The following is a 16,484-nucleotide window of genomic DNA, read 5'->3' as shown; positions in this document are numbered from 1 at the left end:
TTCCCAAGCCTACTGTAGCATATCATTCTTTATGTCAACTCAGCTTGCCGGTTGCACCCATTGATCCATCTGTGTATTTTCTCACATTCGCATTTGTTCATTCAATAATGACATTCATCTTCCTCCTTACACAATTTCATAGTCACTACCAACAACTGTCTCCATCCATCAGTTCAATGCCTGCTGTTAATCTCACTCACACATCACTTTTGAGCATTTTTCAAGAGGAGCTACTGGGCATCAGTACAATTGCACTGGATTTAGCTATTATAAATGGGACCTCCCATTTAGTGGTGACAAAATGATATATTAGTCATTCATGTGTATCCAATACCAACTCCATGCTGAAGGCAATATGTGGAATGCGATCATGTGCCTTAACAGCTCTTACTTATATCTTTGATCTCTCGGAGGGCTTTCAAGAATCCCAGATGATATGATTCAGCAGGATGCAGACTCTGGAGTATAGTGAAAGAGAAGAGGAGACCTAGTTGGGGTAAGAATGGATGAGCACTATAAAAGTGTGGGTAAGCAGTGTCAGTGAGAGGGTGTTAGCACAGTTGGGGATGGGATGAGTACTGTCAGTCAGATAAGGGGTTGAACACTGTCACGGTTGATGGGCACGGACTGTCTAGGAAGCTGGGATTGTAAACATTGTCAGAAGGGAATGAGCTATATTGGAGTTGTTCTGTGTACTCTATGCTTTGACACTCCAGCTGATTTACGTTGAGCTGCATTCCTGAGCAGGTTTTATACTTTTACCCTGCACTCTGCCACTCACCAAATTTATGTGCCTTCTTCTCCTGTAAGGAAAGAAAGCAGAGAAATGTGAATGTTTGAAATGACCCATCCAGAGAAGGGCAACATTTGTGAAGAGTGACTATGAGCATGAAAGCAAGAGGACAATAGGTTCAGGGTCAGTGTAAATGCCAGTGTAAATGTGATGGGATCCTCAAGTGAGAGGAGCTATAAGACATTTTGACCAAGGGAGATCTGTGCAGGAAGAATGCTCAATAGTCAGAACGTATAACTTGGCACCTTGGAGTATTTATGCCACTCACCTGAGGTCCTGGATCCTCTTGGTGCACTGTCCACACTCCTGCTATTAACACTCTCAACCACTCCCATCCGTTTCTCTCTGGGTGCCAGATTCTCTTTGTTGTACCTATTCATCCCAGTCCCTCAGATCTCCAGGTAAAAGTGAGCAACATGGAATAAGGTTTGTAGGGAAAAAAGAATTTTGGCTTATAAAATTGAGATACAGGGCAAGACATTAACTAGTTCAAATCCATTCTACAATAGTATTAAAATTGGACCCATAATACAGTTTGAATGGGGCTAAGAAATAACAAATGGTAGAGAGAATGGTGGGAGCATTACAAATCATTGTAACGTGTCAGGAAGACTATAAATCAGGAAATTAGACTTGCATGTAACAAGAATAATAGTTATACTGAGAGACTGAAATTTTCATATGAACTGGACAAATAAAATGTACACTAACAGCTTGTAGAAAGAGTCCATGAAATGCATTCAAGATGGTCTTCTAGATCAGAATATCAAATAACCTAATAGTGAACTGAATATTTTCGGTCTAATATTCCATCACACTCCTGACTTGTACCTTATAGATTGTATTGATGATGATTATTAAGAGCTTCCATCTCACTGAGGAGACTTGAGGTCAATCTATAACCAAAATTCTGCTCAGAAAACTCTGCTCATATTTATACAGGTGCGACAAATTTCAGCACAGTAGCTGAGACATTCCTCACTATTCTATAACCATCAACACTGTACTTTATAAAACAATGCAAAAAAACACTAACAAAAAGTTAATTCATCCTATTTCCCAATGTTAATGGATTCTTACAAAAGTTCCAGGATCTGTCTCAAGATTGAGATCTACAGCTTCACTAAAAACTACACAATTCTCTCGGGTTATTCCCTATCTCCAAGTTTCATTGGAATCCGTCCATTAGCTTTTGATTTATATTGTTTTCACACAAACAGAGAAACAGATGAATAGATGATCAAACAGGGTCAAAATATCATCTCTGCTCACCTTCAGAGGCAGAGGTGAGCAGATTCTGGAAGTTGCCTATATGTTAATTATAATGGTCAATTGATAAGTGTTCATCAGGTATTAATTAACTATATGGTTAAACTCCATTAGTTTATTTAATGCAGTAAAACACATGACATGTTATGAAGCAGACATTGAAGCAAACCAGGCAGAAGTGGGCACTGCAGATGCTGGAGATTAGAGTCAAGATTATAATAGGGCTAAAAAAGTACAACAGGTCAGGCAGCATCCGAGGAGCAGGAAAATCGACGTTTCAGGCAAAAGCCCTAGATCATTAAGGCAAACCAACTGATTTCTGTGTCCATGCAGTTTGCAGTGTCACAGAAGGCTAACTGCAAGGCAGAGTTGCAACATTGTAGACACACAACACATGAGTCCCTAAAGGTGAACTCTCATGAAGGCAAGGTGCGCATACAACATTTACTGACTGCTGTTATTCATAATTCCCTTTTACTATTAGCAATTTAAAAATCCTGTCATTCATTCTCCTTCACAAGTTGTCTCAAGTGCTGTTTTTTAAAAAATCCCATATAATTTAATTAAGTTCCTATTCAGAGACAAATATATTCATTGAACATCTCAAGCAATGTAGGAATGACAAAACCTCACTCAATGGTCACAACTGAGAAGTTAACATTCTATAGTGTTATGATATCAGCTGATAGTGTTACTATAGGAGCCAGCTTCCAGAATGAAATCTGGCTGAATAGGTCTTTAATTTTAAAGATGTTTTAGTTAACCTGATAGTCATTCACTGAAACATAGTCACACAAGGCTGCAGAGCTTTTCTAAAGACAGAATGGAAATTTATTGTATGAAAGATGAAAATAAAGAAACCCAAATTAAGCTATCTAGATGTCAAACACAATTTTAAAAATCTTTTAATAATTCTACAAAGCAATGCTTAAATCTATTTCCTAACACCACCACATGACAGTTTTTCACATCCAAAGAAATTACAACTCCATATCAAAACCTAATTGATTCTCCCCAGTTTCAGTCCTGTGGACTATGGAGTATTCTTATAGAAATACCTACAAGACTAATAGCTTAGATAGAACAATATTTGATAACCCACAGATTTGTAACCAAACATCTAGCACAAAATGAATTTTTCTCCTAAGGTTACTTATTATTTTAATTTTTCTGAAAAAAAAAACCTTTCTGGGAGAGGGGTTATACTTGCTTCTGACCTGATTCAGGTCTCCTCTGAACTGCCCTAAAATCTTTTGATCTCTGGGCTTTCTAAACCAAAACTCAAACTTTGGTTATTCCAAACTAAAAACAAACAAACGGCCTTCAATGTTTACTCCACCAGTTAGAAACCCCAGTATAAGCACTTTTTGATGAATACACCAGGGGTTCCCTACTCTCTGAAACGCATTAGAATAGACCAATATTCTGAAGGAACTATCTAACCTCTTTGCTTTAAAAGTAACCAACATTCATATTCCATTATTTTATCATCTGAACACTAAAAAAACTATTTATGCATATAGATATAAATCACATATATTTCATCATACCAGTTGTATGGGCTGTTACAGTAGCAGTTGTTAGGTTGTCCATGGAATATTTCTTTTAATTACTTTTGTGACGATGCTTTAGCTTGAAGATGTGTACTTTGTCCTGGTTTCTTTTAAGAGAGGAATTAAATGAGAGTGACGAGCATGGTCTATGGTAACATAAACAGCTTTTGAGGACTTGGGTTTCTTTTTAAGTTTTAACAATAGAAGCAGCCTGGGTGACTGTGGCCGGCTCTCACAGACTAGGATTTCTAGTTTTGCTTCACTTTTAAATTTAGCATAAGCTGCTGGAGGTTTGAAGAAGTAGAAGTTATTCCTTTCCCTTCTTTGATTACATCTAGACACTGAGGTTTCTCTTCCTATCGCAGACGTTGCATTCTGAATTTGCCTTTTTGCCAGGGGCAAAGTTTATGAGATGTTATTATATTGGAACAGTTAATTAGTAATAGTTACTGTATGTATTATTCTGTTAAGATTTCCAATAGAGTTAAGTTATTCCAAGTTCTTCTTTCTTTTGTTATATTTTAATTATAGTGTTTGAATAAATTGTATTTTGCTTAAATTGTAGTTGGACCAGTCAGATTGCATCTGGAACACTGCACCTTATATTTTCCTTTAAAATAAGAAAAGGTTAGGATTTAGGCAACTTTCTTAAAGAATTTTGAGGGAGTCTGGTCTGGTCTAATCCACTTTTTCCTTACTAAATAGTACTGTATACAACATTTCTTTTTCTCAGTTAGAACTATTTTTCCTGACAAATAATACCAGATGCCAATTTATCTTTCTTTTTTGTAAAGTAAATATAACCAAGCACGTTTGTTCTCCACTTATTGCCTTTTTTTGATTCACGTTTCAGTTACCCTTAGGAAAGCTATTTGCAATTTTGTTTATCATCACTTTTAATTTGTCCCTTTTTCTATTTTACACAGAACAGACTTGCATTATGCAGCAACATCCACAATTGCAGATTTTTCAAAATGTTTTACAGCCAACAAAATATTTCTGAGTATAGTCACTTTGTAATGTAGGAAACATTTCAGAATCTCCATCTTAATCAGCACTTGCTTTAAATCCTGAAATTGCTATCAAATGAAAGAGACAATGATGCTGAATGCTGACAGTATGCCATCAGAAACCCTGCACGTTCTGGGCCAATGATGTTTGATTCAGAAAGCGTTACATCCAGCAAACCTAAATTCAGTTTTTTCTAACAGGTGACTAAGGTTGGTGAATAATACAGTATAGTGAAAAGCTTCAATATTTGCCACAATCTCACGCCATTTTGAATAGTTTAAAAAACAAGATGTAACTGAAAGAGAATCCCCTTTGTTCCATAATCTCCACCATGAGTCCTGAGTCTGCTCACCATCACTGCCTGCGCTGCACCCCCTCCTCCACTGCCTCGCCCCAACCGACGCTGGATCCAAAAACAAAGTGGCCACACATTCAGGCTGCTGATCCCACCTCGCCGACATCACCTTCACTGGTGTAGCAGCTGCCCATACTGATGCCGCGTCCTGTGGTGGGCCTACAGCCTCCCTCTCACTGATAAAAGGTAAGACAAAAAGCAAAAGAAGAAAAAGAAAAGAAAAAGCCGACGGTAAAAGGAGCAGATGGCCTCCGGCTCAGGAACCCAAACTCTGCATACTCAGGTTCCTTGATTCCCGGGATATGACTACCGGTGTCCTAAAAGGATGTGTGTCAGGCCTCAACTATTCACCATATTAATTAATAGCATTGACGGTGAGATAGAAAACCAAATATCTAAGTTTGCAAATGGCACCAAGACAAGTGGCATTATTAGCAGTGTCAATAAAAGCATAAAATTGTGAAGAAATATTGATACATTAAGTCAATGGATCAACGTACATAAATCGATTTCAATGTAAGCATAAAGGAGGTTGTCAACGCTGAACCAAAAAAATACAGCAAACAACAGGATGCTTTTCAGAAGATCATGGACATGTTGATGTCAATGTGTGTCCCAGTTCAGTACAATCTGTCCTTTCTGTCAAAGCAGCTGATACCTCAGTTACTGATGTAGAAGGTGACCTTGATAAACATTACCCATGCAATAACAACTATTGCTATTTAGTGTTTAGGGAGACCCCACAACCACCCACAATTCACTGAGAAAATTTAACCACTATCCAAGGATTAATTCTGTCTTCAGCTTTTCTATTATGAAGGGGTTGTCCCGTTTACCCAATTCATCATCAGCAATACACCATCCAATATTTCCCCCTCAACTTCTTCAAACATTGGAACCTAGGAAAGGTGATGATGACCTGAGGAATGGTGTGGAGTGGTAATGGGAAACCAAACTGGATTTGGTCATGTATGCAACAGGGCAATCATGCTTAATTTAACCAATCCATCACACTGATGCAAAGACATAGCTCGGAAATTGATTTTCAGTTTTGCACACTAAATAGAAAAAATGACCAATACTGTAACATTGCAACAAAAAAAGTACAAAAAATTGTGACATAAAAAGTAATGCATTCATGACATACAAAGGAATTGCAAGTTATTTACCTGTACATATGTTCGACCATCAGATTTTGTGTTTCCATAGATCAAAAGGATTTTACAAAAATATGAAAGTACATTGGTTTCATTTGCTCTAAAACCAGGAAATTCTAAACATCTGCTAATATAGAGAGTTTCATTACTACCAACATTAATTTCAAATTGTCATTGATATATTATGCTTCCAGTACATTAATAAACTCTTGTTATGAAATGCCGAAACTAATATTGTTCAAAACCCTTCAGTAAATGAATCTCAGAACTGTGCAGGAAAAGAACTTTACAGAAACTATACATTAATATGTCTGGGTTTGGGTGAAAAGCAAAAATTGAGACCTTGTTTAGTGGTCAATTAGTTATTCTGTTACATATAATGTACAAAAGGTTATGTGAGATCTAAATTGGATTGGATCACATTCACAGGTATCAAAATAAGATAAACTTAACTAGAGGTTTATAACTGTTAGACCATTACATGCAAACAAAGCGCACCATTACAAACAAAACCATTCATAGAAAGGTTTAAATATCCTCCAACACTCTTCACTTCTTGCTTTGACCTTTGTTCATCCCACCCCCTTTGCCTCATCATTGCTACCATGGATTCTATTTGCTGCCCTCTGAAATTCCTATCCCAAATTCTTCGGTCTTCAATTCCCTTGAGGCATTCTTTGAAATGTGTCTATTTGGCCAAGTGTTTGGTTACCAAATGAAATTTCTCCTCTTACAGTTTGATATCAACATTTATCTAATCAAATCGCTGAGGCTTGTAATAAACATCTTCCTTTTTCCCATCTTGTTCTCATTTCTTAGATCCTTTTCATATTCGTATGATTAGTTTAATTTTATGAAAATTTCCTGTTGTCTAAAATGAATGCATCGAAAGAATGAAAATTCCCAAATGATATACAAAACTATTTGAACATAGGTCACTGGCCATCTGGGAAACATATTAAACCACAAAAAACAACTATATTAGACATGTGAAGATGCTGCTGCTTTGACAAGGTTATGTTGTCCTTGGCTTTTTTTTTCAAAGATGTCGTAAAAGCAGTGATTCTGAAAATTCTGCCTTGGATGGGTTTTAGGGCCAATTTGATTATAGTTAACATATACTGCCTCAGGCAAAAGGCTTCTAAGTTTAAAAAACACTTACACAATGACGAGGGAGTGGCCAGTTCTCCCAGCTCAGCCTTTCTCTGGTTTGATTCGGTTTTGGCAGCCTGGCTATTCACTGAAAGCAGTCAGGCAGTTTTAGAACATAGAACATAGAACGTCACAACACAGTACAGACCCTTCAGCCCTCGATGTTTGCTGACCTGTGAAATCAATCTGATGTCCATCTAACCTACACCGTTCCATTATTATCCATATGTATGTCAATGCCAATTTAAATGCCCTTAATGTCGGCGAGTCTACTACTGTTGCAGGCAGGCCATTGCACATGCCTACTCCTCTCTGAGTAAAGAAACTACCTCTGATATATGTCCTAAATCTATCACTCCTCAATTTAAAGTTATGTCCCCTCGTGTTAGCCTTCACCACCCGAGGAAAAAGGCTCACTGTCCACCCTATCTAACCCTCTGACTATATTATACGTTTCAATTAAGTCACTTCTCAACCTCCTTCTCTCCAATGAAAATAGCCTCAATTTGTTCAGCCTTTCCTTGTAAAACCTTCCCTCCATACCAGGCAGTATCCTCGTAAATCTCCTCTGAATCCTTTCTAAAGCTTCCACATCCTTCCTATATTGCAGTGACCAAAACTGTACACAATACTCCAGGTGCGGCCTTACCAGTGTCTTGTACAGCTGAAACATGACCTTGTGGCTCCGAAACACAACGCCTCTACCAATAAATACCAACACACCATATGCCTTCTCAACAACCCTATCAACCTTAGTGGCAACTTTCAGGGATTTACGCACCTGGACACCAAGATCTCTGTTCATCTACATTGCCAAGAATTTTACCATTAGCCCATTACACTGCATTCCTGTTACTCCTTCCGAAGTGAACTACCTTACACTTAAACTCCATTTGCCACTTCTCAGCCCAGCTCTGCATCTTATCTATGTCTCTCTGTAACCCACAACTTCCTTTGACACTATCCACAACTCTGCCTACCTTAATGTCACCCGCAAATTTACAAACCCATCCTTCTATGCCCACATCAAACGCCTTTTGAGGTTGCTGATCCAAGAAACAACTACATGGAAAAGGGTGTTCAGTGCTGCCATCCGTCTCTTTCTCTCCAGTAAAACTCATGTTTGATTTCACCTTTTGTGCCAAGGGATGTTTGTGGGGATTGCTGTAAGCATTTGGAATAGCATCATTAAATTGGGATAATTTGTTGGGTTTTTGTATAGGTTAAGTTATTTGGTGTTCTGTTCTCTTTTGTTTGTGCTTCATTTGGTAATCTAGTAAATAAATTTTGCTTTGTTTAAAACTAAGTGGTTTGACCAGCTGCATCCTTCCTAGAATATGTGCGTTACATCCACCTAAAACAACTAGCAAAGTTAGGGTCTGGGTTACTTTCTTGAAATGTTTTGAGGGGGTTTTGCTGGGTCCCTATCAGACAATATCTGTCAAAGTCCAATGTGGAAAGTGTCAGAACAGATGTTAATAGTAAAATAAATACTTAACAAGAAATGAAAAAGTTATTGATGATCAAGGCAGCAGGACTAGAGGTTAAGCAAGTACTAAAGAATGGAGCAACTTGCAAGAAACTCAATGCAGAAGTGGCTGAATGTAAACTGTCAAATGGGAATACATCAATGCTAATAGACACTAATGCTATAAACTTTCTGCCAAAAAAAAGTACTACCCCACCCTAACCCTGCCACAATAGTTGACTTCAGCAGTAGAGCCACACGAGGTTAAAGGATCAACTAAGCAACAAATACAATGTTGATTAGAAAAGAACAGGACTGCACCATTCAGTCCATCATTCTTGTTCCTCCTTCAATTAGAGATTGGTTGATTCATTTCTCAGCTCCATTTACTAACTTAATTCATGGAAGATCAAGATGTAGAATCAGTTTGGATGGACCTATGAAATAACAGTGGATGCAAAACATGGGTAAAATTGGCAAGTTCACAGCAAATGGTGCTGATAAAGCAGTGCATAGTTTAAATCAGAAAATTAGTGAGGCATGTAACAAGGATAATACAGTAATTATGGGGGATTTTCAATCTCAAAATAATTGGGCCAACCTAATTGACATTAATGCTGTGAAGGATGTATTCCTGCAATTGTATATGACAGTGTTTGTCAGTGTTTTTCTTGGTGTGATCACATTTTAATGCTCTGGACTTCACATGGCCCTTATTACAGGAGGATTTCAGTAAAGAAATAAAGTTGTTTTGCTGTAGTTGTATAGAACCTTGATGGAACTACAATTGGAGTCTTGTGTACAGTTTTGGCCTTTTTACCCAGGGAAGGATATACTCACCATGGAGGAAGAGCAATGAAGGTTCACCAGACTAATTCCTGGGATAGAGGGCTTGTCCTGAGAGAAGTACGCTCTATTCCATATCTCTCTACACCCTTTTCTGATAACTTGAAAACTTCAATTAAACCTACATCTACAGCTTTTAGGGGAGAAAGTAATTCTTAAGTTTATTCCTAAAAGGCCTCTGCCACAGATAACAGTTTCTCCTCACTTGCCCTCCTGAATTCATTTATCATTGAAACCATCTCAAACATATCATCCCTTAACCAGTTAAACTCAAGGAAATACAACCAAATCCTGAGGTTTGAGGTCCAGAACTCAATGCTATGGGCATGTGTGACCAATGAGCTCTGTTTAACAGAACCATAATTTTTTATCCTTTGTTTGCCAACAGGCTCACTGGCCTCTCTGATTACTTTTCCAGCTCACCAACAGCCCCATCGCCTTTTTTGATAATTTTCCCTGCTCACATTCTAGAATCTCTCCCCGTTAAAAGAAAATCCATTTGAATTTGTTGGATCCAAAGTGGCTGCCTTCATATTATACCACAAATTCAAACTCTCTCCAATTATCCCACTCACATAATTTCTGTTTTGTCTTGTAACTTGCTTTTCCATTTCCTTCCTGTTTGGCTTTTGGAAAAATATCATCTGCAAACTCAGATAGGCAAATTTATTTCCTGAACCAAGTCACTGGTGCATTGGCCAACACATATCAACATTATTAAAATAGATTGTTATTCTGACTATGTGTTTGTTGAATTAAGCTATGTGAAATCTCGCTGCTGCATTTCCAACATCAGAATAATGACTACACAAAAAAATTACCATATTGAATATTGTCAAAAATCACTAGATAAAAGCAATAATTTAACTTTAATTTATGTGGTAAGAAGCTGTACACCATAAAGATTTGTAGAGATGATCATTGAACACAAAATCTACTAATCAGAATACATTTCCTTTATGAAAAATAGAAATTGCTGGAGAAACACATCAGGTCTGGCAGCATCTGTGGAGAGAAATCAGAGTTAATGTTTCAATTCCAGAGGCCTTTCTTCAAAGCTGTTCTGCTGAAGAGCCACTGGATTCAAAATGTTAACTCTGATTTCTCTCCACAGATGCTGCCAGATCTGCTGAGTTCTCCTGCAATTTCTGTTTATGTTTCAGGTTTCCAGCATCCGGAGTTCTTTGTTTTACATTCTCTTTATCCCAATTCTCTCTCTCTCTCCCCCCCCCCCCCCCCCCCTTTCTTCTTCTTCCTTCTTATTAATTATCAACCCATTTCACAAGATTCCCAATTGCACATTCTCTAATTTTTGCCAACAATCGCTAGTGTAACAGTTTATCAAGTAAGATTTGGAGGTTAATTTAGGCAACATCCATATTAATTTAGACAACATCCATATTAATTTAGGCAACACCTACAGACGTTCCCCATCTGTCACCCCATTAATGCCAAACAAAAAGTACTGAGCTACAGAAGTAAAAGTTTGAGTAGATTATGTCTCAGCTGAGTTTAGGACAATGAAAGGTGATTTTATAGAAACATATAAGATTCTAAGGGGATGTTGCCACTCATGGAGAGAGTTGGCTTAAGGTGATAGTCAGATCAGCCATAATCTTATTTAAAGGTGGGCAAGCTTAGTAGCTGAATCACCTACTCCTGTTCCAACTTATTACAATATTATTGTATTATATTATCATGTCTGAAATCCATCCTGATCCTTTTTAATCAGTATAAAATGTCCAAAAGCTCTTTCATTCTGCCCCCGATGAAAGAGTTCAGTAACTTCGCCACAACTTACATTGAAAAGGTCAGGTCTGTGAATTCCAGGTTCCACCCTCCCTGCTCTTTGTAATGAGCTAATTAATTATTGTTTTTATTGAATGCATGCCAAGCTGACGTAGACTTCTCTTTGCAGAAATGACAGTAAATAAAATGTTAAACCTACATTAACTCATTTTAATGTAAATCACAATACTTTAATGTAACAAATCTCAAAATCCTTTGTGTAATTAAATTGATAGCAAACAAATCAAACTAACGAGCAGAAAATTTGATTTAAAAATTAATCTACAACACACCAGTTGTAGATGTTTTAAGTTTGAGTTGTATGGGCAGATAGAATTAAATCTGAAGTCATAAAACACACAAAATTAAGCAAAATTCAATTGCTTAGTTATGCGTTTGTGTTTGTGTGTGTGTGGAGAGTATTTCTGCTGCCAGCAATACCTTGTATGATAAAGGTTTATAATTTATTAATCACACAACGCCAGGTTATAGTCCAACAGGTTTATTTGGAAGCACTTGCTTTCAGAGCGCTGCTCCTACACATACTCCTTACTCATACACTCTCCTACAGACACACAAACTCACGCAGACCCTCTCTCATACGCTCACACATACATTCCCACACACACCCTCTCACAGACTAATATCCCTTTACACTCACACACACTCTCTCTCTCAGACACTCATAACCCTCCTCTCTCTCACACAGACACATGTGCACACATACATATATAAGTTTGTGCGGTGAATTTGTACTTGCAGAATTACATTTTACTTTGCTCAAAAACTGCATGAATCCATGTAAGATTCTGTAAACCCATTTTTTAGATTAGAATCAGTCTGACCATTGTGGCACAGACAGCCTCACAGGGAAGTCACACCTTCAATACATTATCTGGGCTGACACGATACCAATTGTTAAAGTTCACTTGAGAATGCAACTTTTTAAAAAAAGTTTTGTGATTTACATATGAAAGAACTGAAACTAACATGGTCATTCTCAAAGATGAGAGACTTAACAAACAATCCATGTCTTTTTCAATATATAATTTCAGTTACATCACACTGTAAACTTTTGCTATAAATTCAGTGTCTTACAATCTTATTCTCCACAACCACCTGATGAAGGAACAGCTCCGAAAGCTAGTGCTACCAAATAAACCTGTTGGACTATAACCTGGTGTTGTGTGATTTGTAACTTTGTACACCCCAGTCCAACACCAGCATCTCCCAATTATAATTTACTGTTACTTAGAAACATGGGTTTTAAAGTAGAGTTAAATGGGTTTTTGTTTTTGAGTTCTGGGAATATCAATTACATTATTTTTAAGGGTCAGAACTCATTTTTTCAACAGTGGGTCAAAACATCATTTTCAAGACATCATGTGATTTAAGCTAAATGACTGAACATCCCATTCGATGAGGTAATTGCTTCAGTGTTTATCAAATTGAACTTTTACAAACTAGAAGAAGACAGATGAAGTCGGCAAAGGCCAACAAAGGAATCCTGAAGAAGGGCTCATGCCCGAAACGTCGATTCTCCTGTTCCTTGGATGCTGCCTGACCTGCTGCGCTTTTCCAGCAACACATTTTCAGCTCTAATCTCCAACATCTGCAGTCCTCACTTTCTTCTAATCAAACTATCAAGCCAGGTCTCAATCTGGATTCAGTTTGTCCAGTATTACTATGAATTGGGATGATAACACTTGTGATCCGAAAAACATGCTCATAAAATTGGATTCACTGAAAATCTGGTACAGAAGATCTGGAGACTAATTGCCTATTTGTAACTTTGATCAAAAATAACAACTTCTATTTATATAATGCTTTCAATGTAGCTAAACATCCAAGACAGTTTACAGGAACACAAAATTTGGCACCGAGCCACATAGAACAATTTGGACATAAGAGTTTGTTCAAAGATATACATGCTGTCCAGGACTTTTGGAAAACTGGCCCTCCAATGTGTGATTTTAAAATAAAAATGTATTCTTATCATATTTCCTTCCAATTAAGTGCATGTCTGAGTTTATTTTTCCCTTCATGCTAATATCAATCAAATATCAAGCTGTGAGTCAATGTTTGCTTTGGGCTTATTAAAAATGGGGAAACATTTAACTTCATTGTGCACAGATTTCCGAATCAATAAACAAGTAATTAATTCAATGGTGGCTTTCCCTGTTTTATCACTCCAATCTTAAACTGGAAGCAGTAGTATTCTTTGAAAAGATTTGCATCATTGTTTACAAAAACAGAAATTGGAGAACCATAGAAAGGGTCAGAGATGCATGTCAGAATCCTTTGGAAATGCCAACAAATTGATTCCATGGAAGTCTGAACTTCCAACAGGCAATTTCCTTGATCCCAGAACCCTCCAAAAAAGTCTCAGATTCTGAGTGAGTCATATATGCAGATAGTTCTGGCTTACTTAGCTGGATAGTTACACAGAAAATGTTAGGCATAAAACTTCTGATATAACTCCTGGGTAGCTACTTTGTACCAACAAACCCAATGACTCCAACCTCAGTCCCCTGATCAAAAACAGATTTAGCTAGGCAGTAGATTTTGACATGAGAAAATTACCAAAAGGATACCTCACATCTGCCTCCACTCAGGAGAAGGAGGATGTAAGCACAGAATTTGTGGAGAGGAACTGTGAGTTTCTTGAGCAGATTGACATTGGGAGTAAGGGGTTATTGGAGGATTTGGTGGGCTTAAAAATAGAAAATCCCCAGGTACAGATTAATGTATCCCAGGATTCTTTGAAAGGCAATGGACAAAATTATAGGTCTCTGACTCAAATGTTTCATTTCTCTTTGCCAGAGGACTGGAGAACAGTTAGTATAATTCCACTTTTCAGGAAGGGTGATAGAGATGAACCAGGAATGACAGACCCATGAGTCTCACATCAGGAAACTACTGGAGAAAATTGGAAGGAGAGAATTACATGCGATTTGGAGAGGTGAGGCTTAATCAGAGATAATCATCATGGCATTATCAGAAAGAGATCATGCATAATAAATCTGATAGAATTTTTTGAGGAGGCTGCCTTCTTTTTCAATCTCCTATGGGGATCTGGTGGGAAATCTACATAAACTACATCAATCACACTATCCTGAACTACACACCTGGGCACCTCCTCAAAAGGGATTTGTCAGATGGGCAGACCAATGGCATTTGCAATTTAAACCTAAAAAGTGTGAGGTGATGCACTTTGGAAGAAATATCCCAGCAATTAAGAAGAGTCAGGAGGCAGAGTTGATTATGGTAGCCGTTACAAAAGAGAAAGTGCTAGAAAAGCGAAAAGGTCTAAAAATTGATAAATCTCCTGGCCCCGATGGGCTACATCCTAGAGTTCTGAGAGAGGTGGCTGAGGAAATAGTGAAGGCGCTGACTGTGATCTTTCAAAAATCACTGGAGTCAGGGAAAGTCCCAGATGATTGGAAAATCGCTGTTTTAAACCTCTTGTTCAGGAAAGGATCAAGACAAAAGATGAAAAATTATAGGCCGATTAGCCTAACCTCGCTTGTAGGTAAAATTCTAGAATCCATCGTTAAGGATGAGATTTCTAAATTCTTGGAAGTGCAGGGTCAGATTAGAACAAGTCAGCATGGATTTAGTAAGGGGAGGTCATGCCTGACAAACCTGTTAGAACCAGGGAAACCCAGTGGATGTTATCTATCTTGACTTCCAAAAGTGCCTCAAGGGAGGCTGCTGAATAAGGTGAGGGCCCATGGTGTTCGATGTGAGCTATTGGTATGGATTGGGAATTGGCTGTCTGACAGAAGACAGAGAGTTGGGATAAAAAGTTCTTTTTCAGAATGGCAGCTGGTGTCAAGTGGGGTACCGCAGGGTTCAGTGTTGGGGCCGCAGCTGTTCACTTTATACATTAATGATCTGGATGAAGGGACTGGGGGCATTCTGGTGAAGCTCGCTGATGATATGAAGTTAGGCGGACAGACAGATAGTACTAAGGAAGTGGGGAGGCTGCAGAAAGATTGAGACAGTTTAGGAGAGTGGTCCAGGAAATAGCTGATGAAATTCAACGTAAGCAAGTGCAAGGTATTGCACTTTGGAAAAAAGAATACAGGCATGGACTATCTTTTAAATGGTGAGAAAATTTATAAAGCCAAAGTACAAAGGGATCTGGGAGTGCTAGTCTAGGATTCTCTAAAGGTTGATTTGCAGGTTGAGTCCATGGTTAAGAAAGCAAATGTAATGTTGTCTTTTATCTCAAGAGGGTTGGAATATAAAAGCAATGACATGCTTCTGAGACTTTATAAAGCTCTAGTTAGGCCCCATTTAGAATACTGTGTCTAATTCTGGGCCCCACACCTCAGGAGGGACATACTGGCACTGGAGCATGTCCAGCAGAGATTCACACAGATGATCCCTGGAATGGTAGGCCTATCATATGATGATCGGCTGAGGATCCTGGGATTATATTCATTAGAGTTTAGAAGGTTGAGGGGAGATCGAATAGAAACTTACAAAATAATGCATGGCTTAGAAAGGGGGGATGCTGGGAAGTTGCTTCCATTAGGTAGGGAGACTAGGACCCGTGGGCACAGCCTTAGAATTAGAGGGGGTCAATTTAGAACGGAAATGAGGAGACATTTCTTCAGCACATTTCTTCAGCCAGAGCATGGTGGGCCTGTGGAATTCACTGCCACGGAGCACAGTGGAGGACGGGACGTTAAATGTCTTCAAGGCAGAGATTGATAAATTGTTGATTTTGCCAGGAATTAAGGGCTACAGGGAGAGTGCGGGTAAGTGGAATTGAGACGGCCATTACCATGATTAAATGGTGGAGTGGACTCGATGGGCCGAATGGCCTTGCTTCCATTCCTATGTCTTATGGTCTTATGGTCTAAGTAAAAACGCAAGTGAGTAATCAATGAATGGCAAGCCAATAGGAGGCTCAGAAGAACAGAGGGATCTTGGGGTTCTTGTCCACAGATCCCTGAAGGTAATTAAGAAGGTATGTGGGACAATTGTTTTTATTAGTTGTGGTATTAATTATAAGATCAGGAGGTTATATTGGAATTACAGAACTTTGGTTATGCCACAGTTGGATTATTGTATGCAGTCT

The sequence above is a fragment of the Chiloscyllium plagiosum genome, unplaced genomic scaffold, assembly GCF_037043375.1.
Source record: "Chiloscyllium plagiosum isolate Xiang-an unplaced genomic scaffold, Cpla_swu_hap1 HiC_scaffold_9, whole genome shotgun sequence".
Taxonomy (NCBI): Eukaryota; Metazoa; Chordata; class Chondrichthyes; order Orectolobiformes; family Hemiscylliidae; genus Chiloscyllium; species Chiloscyllium plagiosum.
This window is presented reverse-complemented; position numbering follows the sequence as displayed.